The 8,876-nt window shown below is 45.5% G+C and overlaps 1 long non-coding RNA gene across 1 annotated transcript; it reads right to left on the bottom strand.

Annotated features, from left to right (window-relative positions):
- Positions 1 to 6,988: 6,988 nt before the first annotated feature.
- LOC132008441 (uncharacterized) lies at positions 6,989 to 8,573 on the bottom strand. Its single transcript, XR_009401638.1, has 3 exons — positions 8,443 to 8,573; positions 7,417 to 7,615; positions 6,989 to 7,233 (listed from the first exon to the last, which is right to left on the bottom strand). It is a non-coding gene; the product is annotated as an uncharacterized LOC132008441 (long non-coding RNA).
- Positions 8,574 to 8,876: the final 303 nt, after the last annotated feature.

Raw genomic sequence — 8,876 nt, 5'->3', positions numbered from 1 at the left:
CCCAGTCTTAGAAAGACAACTCCTTATCCATATAATGTCCCTGAGAGCAGTGCCTGTGAAGGTCCAGTTCTGGCCTTTCAGGCAGGACACGGACTTATGAGGTTTTACCGCCATGAAATCTGGACTTCCTTTTGGCAACAAAAAAACAGAAGGCATCGCTAAACCCTTAAGGCGTCATAAATAGGCATGCAAAAATTACACATAATTTTAGGCATAAACCCAATACCTGCCAGAACGACTTAATCCTTGAGAACACAAAAAGACGTTGTTTACCAAGGAAGGATTTTTATAATGCCATTGTCGCATTTTATTAGGGAGGGAAGAGGCCTAAGGTGGAGACGCTACAGAAGATTTCCGTGCTCACTTAAGCTGAATGCTAAAACTCTCTGGGTCTGAAACATTTCAAAACTGGAAGTAAATTCTTCGAGGCAATCAGCTTTTCCAGGGCTCTTTTATGGAAGTCATGGCTGAACAGTTTTAGAAATCAAAATGAAATCTCCCGAAGTGTATTAAGAGTTTGTATCTTTCAGAACTAGTTATTCCATTTCTGGGACTCTGTTCTAAAGAAAGATCTAGCAACGCCAGTAGAGATACAGGTAGAGGATGTTTATCCCAGCATTACTTACAGTTTTGGAAAACAGGAAACAAGCTAAGTGGTGTACAGCAGGGAAATGGACTGGCACGCAACTTCCAAAGAAGATATTTACAAAGTGTAGGATATTAAGAACACTAATTTAATAGGAAGAATATTTACTTATGATGTTAAGTAAAGAGAGACTTAAAATGGTCCATTAAAATTATGTAAAAATACACACAGGAAACACTGGAAATAAATACACCAACATATTAATAGTGTTCTCTCCAGGTGGTAGAGCCATGTGGTTTTTCTCCTTCTTTTTCTCTCCCATTTTTCTGTAATTTATATGTTTGCTAAAATCAGCTTGCATTACTATATATATATATATATATATATATATATATATAAATTTTACAATGGAATAAATTAAATCATCTTTTTTTTTTAATTAAATCATCTTAAACCACACACAAAAGAGACCTGACTCTCCTATTTTTAGGACCATGGGATGGTACGTGCATATGAGAAGGGACGGGTGTGGATGAAGCTAAGGACTGTCTGGGTTGGGGGGAGGGGGAATAATGGAGAAAAACCCCTCTCTGTCACAGAATGCAATTCCTTTAAGAGGACCATAGCACATAAAGAAAGCTTAATAACATCAAAAAGATAGCGCTGTCAACTTGCTCAACAAGCAGTTGTACCTACTGTGTGCCAGGCACTAGGGGAAATGACTGACTTCACCTTCTAGTTTATTAAAAAACGAGACTACACTTTGTCCTCATGATCGTATATGACTTGTAGCACCCTGGTTACCTTGATTTCCCCACTACTGCTCTCAGAAAGGCCAACAAAAAGAAAAATGAAAAAGTTGCAGTTTGCGATGGATGTCAACAAAGGACACACTGGAAGGAGCCCAGGACCTTCAACTGATTCTACTAAGAGCGTGGTTTCCTCATGAGAGGCAGCCCTGGGAAAAGAGGCGTCTAGGCAGTTATCAGATTGAGGTTTGCAATTTCTGCCGTCTGTCCTGAACGTTCTTGATTAGTGGCTGCTTTCAGCAGGACCAACAAACAGTTATCAATCCACACTGGGTGACTTCAATGGTCACCATGTGCACCTCTTTGCCTGAGAACTTCCTCCCAAGCTGCAGAAACCACCAGTGTGCCCAGCACACCTCATGGGAGCAGCCCTCAATCACTGGCCCTGAGAAGCTGGTGTGTAAATACCCCAGCTCTCTCCCCCAGCTGGAATGGGGGAGCACTGGATAATTCCGATAGAGGGCTCTAGGGCAGTTTCCCCGGTGGGATTCCCCAGTGGGATTATTAAACTCCAGTCCTTACAGTGGCATCTGGCTTGATAACACATCCTTTATTGGCTTTCTCCCCCTTCCCAGCCCATTCTCCCTAATTCCCCACCATTGGCTCCTGTAACTCCCAAATGAATTACTTTCCTTGAGTCCCGGCCTGAGGGTCTGGCATAGTCCAAACTAAGCTGAGGCAAACAAGAACGTCTTGCAATTCCTTATACCTACTCTTCTTCACAGCCATTGCTAATCCTGCCTTTTGGCCACTCTCACTGCCTCTAAACAGCAGCAGCAGAGGCGAGATAATTGATGAACCCCAATCATCTACGGCAGGGACAGAATGGAATAACTGTACTAAACCAGACTGTTGCCTGGTTTCCCCATCCTACTCCCCAGGCCTGCTAAGAGTCGGTTTTCCTTTTTGTTTTCTAAGCACTGAGTGCAGAGTTGTTTTGCTTTTACCTTTTCAAAACCAACAGGCAATAGAAAGAACAATGATGCAGAGCTGGGGAGATGCCAAAATGGAAGAGGTAGAATCGCAGACCTTTCCCATCCCCTCCTTCGCTGGACAGTTCAGCAAATGCCCTGCGACACGAAGGCCACAGACTGTTAGCAGCAGCATCAGATGCTATTCGTGAAGCACTGACTCCAGGAGGAACTGAACTCTCTTGTCAAAAGCCAGGGAACCGGGAGACTTGACTTGCCATATGCCGCATCTCTTAGGGAAGCGTGCTTGTATGCACAGTAGCATTTTATATGTCGCAAATGATTCAGAATCATCACTTTTCAATTTCCTTCTGGTGACATGGATTGACTGTGGGAGGAGGTGGTTTTAAAAAAGCAAAAGCTGCACAAAGATCTTTTGGTTTGAGGGGAAAAAAGAACAACCCACACCACTTGCTACCAATGAACTGCTGTCAACGTCCATCAGGCACAACATAAACATAATCATCGCTTGTACGGATCAGAAGACAACAGGCACACAGTCCCGTCAGTGGTGGGGGATGCTGGAATCTGGACTCCCAGGAAGAGCAAAGGGTGCTGAAGACCAGGTATACACTGTAGAATTGGTTGGATCTGGGATCAGACTCCCGTTCAGCCACTTACCAGCTGGTGACAAGGGGGGCCTTACTTAGCCCTGTTGAGCCTTGGTTTCCTCACGAGCTGAGTGAACATAATATACCTACTTCATAGGGTGGCTGAGATGAATAACAGCCAACAAAAAACAGAGCGAGCACGGCAGCAGCATGAGTTCCCTTCTCTGGTTGACTACAGCACCTGCCAAGTCCACACTGACTCAGTAAAGACCTGAGAAAAACCAGCTCAGTGGTTCTCAAGGCTGAGGAATTGCCCCTTGGAACCAAAGGGTGACCCACCCCCCCCACCCCCCGCCTGAGTGAGGGTTCTTCCCTGGGCCTTTGTGCCTCTACTGTGCCTCCACTCTTCCCAAATGCGGACCTTGCCCTCTGTATCCTCAGCACTGATCGCAGTGCTTGGCACACTGGAGGGCAGCAAGCTTGGTGCCACGGAAACAGCATACACTCTTGAGTTAGCCCTGGATTTGAGGCCCACTTGCCTCTGAGCAAGTTGCTTCCTTAAGCCTCTGGATCCTTACCTGTAAAGCTGGCAATAACACCTACTCTAATGAGTTGCAAGTACGAACCAAGATAATAGAGGCAGAGCCTAGTATAGTGTCTGGCAAATTGCAGACACTTGAAAAATGTTAGCCTTTATTGCTAAACATTTGCTGAACAAACCCATGGATGAAAAGGACTCCATTTATTAACAACGTACACCGCCCCCATACGCAATAGAAACGGGCGGTTATTTTCGCATGTGTGTATAGAGATGGAGCCCCAGCTCTTTCTCACAGTGGCATGGGTGTCTTTAGCTCTGAATTCATGCAGCATAATCATGGCAAGTTCTGATCTAGCCTTGGGATACACACAGAACAAAACACATGCCGTACACCTAATGGAACATCTTGTTACCAATAATGCCAAGGGCGTCTCCCAACATCTCCCCCCACATTTACAGGAAGTACCACTGGAATTCTCCACTTTACAGTGAAAAGTCCAACAGACACTCCTGTAACCAAGCGGGCAGGATTACCACCACCAGAAAAAAACATATCAGCATTCCCTACGGTACCTGATATGGTACCCTGAGGAGGACGCATCGCTTGTGTGGTTTTCTTGCAGAAACGTCAAAACCTTAGTTTAAATCATGAGGAAACATCGGACCAATCCAAATCAAAGCAAAGTCTACAAAACAGCGGACCAGACTTCAAAAGTGACAAGGTCGGACAAAGGAAATAATAAGGACCTGGCACAGATTGGAGGAGACTAGGAGACATGAAATTGACATGCAACGTGGGGGTTTGCACGGATCTCAACAAAGCCTGAGTTTCAGTTTCTAAAAAAGTCAAAAGTTAGCCTCAAATGGGGGAAAAGGATTAACAAAAGTTCCGACCAAGGGGTGCATGGAAAAGAGAATGGCAATCCCAGGGATCTTATTGACCAACTGGGAGTGAGAAGGATTTATGGAAGGATTAGGGTCTAAGCTCCATTTCCCTCCGCATCTTTTTAAACCTGGACACTTTCTCTCCTTCAACCCCATTCCCACAAATTCAACCTAGAGTTAAGAGAACAGGTCTGAGCTTGCTCAGCATGGCTTCACAGAATTTGCTCCTGACGTGTTCTCTGGTTGTCAATATAAATATTGGGTGGCATAATTTGGTAAAGTGCTTTTTAGACAAAATATGGCATTTAAGTAGAATCACCAAATTCGGATGTAGGCCTTAGGTTCAAGGGTCAAGGCAAAAAGTAGGCTCCTTGTTCCTCAGGGAGGAGGGAATCCCACATACCCATTTTCAGTAAAATTTGAGTTTTAAAGTTACACAGTATTCCAAGGAAGCCTTTCACTTTCTATTTGAAGAAAACTGGGGCTCAGGCTCACCCCACTGGGCGGTGTAACAGAACCACTGCAGGACGCCAGGCTGCCAAGCTGCTAGGATTTACCCAGCCTTATAGTCCCGACCAAGAAGGAGACCAGCTTACAAGGATTCCCCAGTAGCAGACGCGCGGGCCCCACCTAGACTTCTGAATCACTCTCTTCTGACACTAAAGCACCAGTATCTATTTCTACCCAGAAGACGTGTTCTGTAAGACTCAGGTACCGAGTGAACGTGGAGAGTCACTATTCTTTAGCTGGACTGTGTGAGTACACAGGTGCAAGTGCACATTTATACAAGCATCAGGATTTCTTTTCCTTTTTATTTTTTTTAACGATTTATTTATTTATTTTAGAGAGACAGAGAGAGAGAGAGAGCACATGTGCCTACAAGCAGGAGGGGCAGATGAAAAGGGAGAGAGAATTTCAAGCAAAGGCCACACTCAGCACAGAGCTTGACACAGGGCTCGATCTCACGACTCTGAGATCACAACTTGACCTGAAACCGAGAGTTGGAAACGTAACTGACTGGGCCAGCCAGGCGCCCCACAGGTTAGGATTTCTAGGATGTATCTATAGAGTTGCACGGTATCATTTCCATTTACCTTCACTGTGCCCTTGCCTCTAATCCCAAGCATTTTTCCTGCCTCTCTCCATTCTGCATCCTTGCCCAAGTCTCATGTTTTAAGGTCCGTTCTATGTGCTATTTGGTCCTCTGACCCGTCCCAGCCTTCCTTCAGTGTACCTGAGATGAGATGGTAATCATCTTGGTGCCAATGAAATCCCTTCATTTGTGTACTCATTCATTCATGCACTGGAGACTCATGGGGCTCCAAAGATAGTTACACACAAGACAAGGGCTTTGCTTTCATGGCGTTCACAAAGGAGCAGGGGGAGACAGTCAATAAATGAAGACCCAAGAAGATAGCAGTCATGAGAAGTGTTGTGGTGAAGGCAAATTAGGATGGTTTGAAGGGGAGTAATAGGAGCCTACTGTTGTTTGGGTAGTAAAGGAAGGGGTTATTTGAGGAGGTCATCTTTAAGCTTAGACCTACACAGGAGAGATCCAGCCCTGCAAACACCTGGAGGAAGAGAGTTCCAGTCAAAGGGGAGAGAACTAGTGCAAAGGCCTGTAGACAGGTCCAGACTTGGCAGGTGAAGAAAGAGACACTGTGCTGGGTCATAGCGAGTGGAGGGGGAGGGAGTGGTCCCAGATGAATTCAGACCATGCAGGGGCTTGTAGGGCATAGAAACTAGTATGCGAAGATGCTGGGTGGTTCTAGATAGAGAAGTGATAAAGCCTAACCTAACCAATGTTTTAAGCAAACATTTTGGCTATCATGTGGTAAACGGACTAGATGGGGTAGGGGGGAGGTGGGTAGAAATGGGTCATGAGATTAGAAACAGGGAGACCAGAGTCAGAGGGTGTTGCATTTAACTAGGTAAAGGGTGATGGTGTTTGGGTTAGGGTGGTAGAGATGAGAACGGTGGGTGCATTTGGGGCATGTTTTGAAAGAAAAGCTGACAGGAATTGTTGATGGGCAAGCTGTAGGGAATGAAGAAAAGAGGGAGTCAAGACTGCTTCTGGGTTTGAGCCCTGAACACACAGATACGTGGTGGTGCCACTGGTCAAGAAAAAAACCCTGGGAGAGGAAGGGGTTGGGGGTGGGAAATAGCTGTATTTTAGACATATTAAGTCTGAAATAGCTATATTGAGCTGATTGGAGCCCTCAGTTCATACTTTCTATGTATCACCAGACAAAAGATTATGAGATCCCCACACATTGCCTTCCTTTTCAATTCCTTGTTAATCAGTAATAAAGAGAAAGATAACTGAATAAAATATTAGGTCTTTTGTAAAACACTCTTATGTTCAGAAGTTTGGTAGTAGAGCTACATCCTTGCTGGGTGGGTATACATAGCCAATCAATCACTGTGTCACACCAAGCAACTATTCAGGGGGCAAACTAATTAAAATTTTAATCCCATGATTTTCACCTTAATCTTTTTTTCCCATTAGCTCTGATCAATGCCCACAAATACAATTTAGCAGAACAGTCATTTAGATAAATGACTCAGGGGGGTACCTAATTAGGCTGTTTGTTATGAACCAACTGATAACCAAAATAATATGCTAATTACCAAAAACCACACACTAATTTTAAAAGCATTTTATTAGCATAAAAGCTATGACATGTCTTTTCTATGTCACACACAACAATTGTGCAAACCTGTTTCTTTCAACTTTCAGAAGTCGAGTTGCGGTGTGCTGTAGGTAAACAGTGCACTCGAGAATTTTCTGCTCACCTTTATCTCACACTTGAACAACAAGCAGTAGTGAAAGCTGCACCAGTAAGAAGATTCCACCAACTTCTCAGCTACCTAGGGGCTTCCGCAGCATCTGCCAGAAACAAAAACAAAAACTGATCAGGCCAGAAACATGAACAACTAGGCAAAACTGGATGTGGCAATGCGAGGACCGGGTTGAAGAAGGGTGAACTTTACAGCCTGTTCCAATGCCAAGGTGGTTGCTGAAGAAGATTTTGACTGTGCTCACTTGGTCTGCAAGTCAGAGGATACTCACTGGGTGACCGTCTCTCTTCTGATCTATGGCAAAAATTCTACTGCTTTCGATCTCACAGCACATCCTAGGATGCCCAAATCCTTAAGTTTCTTCAAGTAAAAAAGATCTTCGTTTAAAAAAATAAAAGTTGGGGCATGTGGGTGGCTCAGTCTGTTAAGCATCTGGCTCAGTTTCCGCTCAGGTAATGATCTTGAGGGTCCTGAAATGGAACACCATGTTAGGCTCTGCACTGGGTGTGGAGCCCCTGGTTGAGATTCTCTCTCTCTCTCTCAAAAATAAAAAGTAGGGATGCCTGGGTGGCTCAGTTGGTTAAGCCGCTGCCTTCGGCTCAGGTCACAATCCCAGGGTCCTGGTATTGAGTCCCCCATTGGGATCCTTGCTCAGTGGGGAGCTGCTTCTCTCTCTCTGCCTCTGTCTGCCACTCTGCCTGCAGTGCTCGCTCGCTCGCTCTCTCCCTCTCCTTCTCTCTCTGACAAATGAATGGATAAAATCTTTAAAATATTATTTTTAAAAAATTAAATAAAAGATAAATAAAAGTCAATGGCTCTGATCTCCGTAACCTTTTCAGACCTTCAACAGTGCTTCCTGCACTTGGGTTTTCACCGCCCTTTCAATAAAGGGTGAGAAGTGTGAAAAATGGTGCCTGCCAATAACGGAAAACCAACATATTTCCTTCTCACGCTGCACATGGCCTCAGACACAGGAGGAAAGGTTACCAGACAGCAGGTGTAGGTAGTGACTGGGCCCATTTAATACAGAAATCTTAAAGGAGAAGAAAATGCTTTTCTGGCTGCTAAGGCCCTCCGCACACACACATTTTATGGCGATGAAGTCCTAGCTGTTAAGCATCTTCTCTGCCCCCGTAACTGCATCTGCCACTTCCAATAATAACCGGTTTGGGGGTAGGTTTGCAACACAAACTTTCTTGACCTACCTCCCAGCCACCTTCCCCCACTCCGTCCTTCGCTCCACCGCCGCGGCCCGCCCCCACACCCTAGAAGATCCTCCGTGCGCTCCCCCTCTCACCATCAAGCCGCTGGCGGCAGAGCCTCGAAACTGCTCCGTAAGACTGTGCTGCGGCAGAAGCAAGAATTCGTAAGGGATGAGGAACAGACTCTGCACCTTCTTGGCTTCTAAAACTCCAGGGCAACCGGAGAGGAAGTGACGTACATCCGCACAGGAAACGGAAGTTGGACGTAGGTCTAAATCGCCGCCATGTTGTGTGTGGCGGGTGGGGGTTGTGGCCTGCGGGCTCTGAGCTCCAGCTGCGCAGCAGAGGGAGTGAACCCTGTCTTTCAGTGTCCTTCTGTCGTTCTAACGATTATTTACCGACCTAACTGGTGCCAGGCACTGAGGATGCTCCAGAAATCAGTGAACAGGACCGACCTCACGCTTTTCTCCTGAGTGTTCAAACCTAGCGATGGACACAAGCAGGAGGCTCCTGGAGCACGAAGCACTTT

The sequence above is a fragment of the Mustela nigripes genome, unplaced genomic scaffold (genome assembly GCF_022355385.1).
Source record: "Mustela nigripes isolate SB6536 unplaced genomic scaffold, MUSNIG.SB6536 HiC_scaffold_148, whole genome shotgun sequence".
Lineage (NCBI taxonomy): Eukaryota > Metazoa > Chordata > Mammalia > Carnivora > Mustelidae > Mustela > Mustela nigripes.
This window is presented reverse-complemented; position numbering and strand designations above follow the sequence as displayed.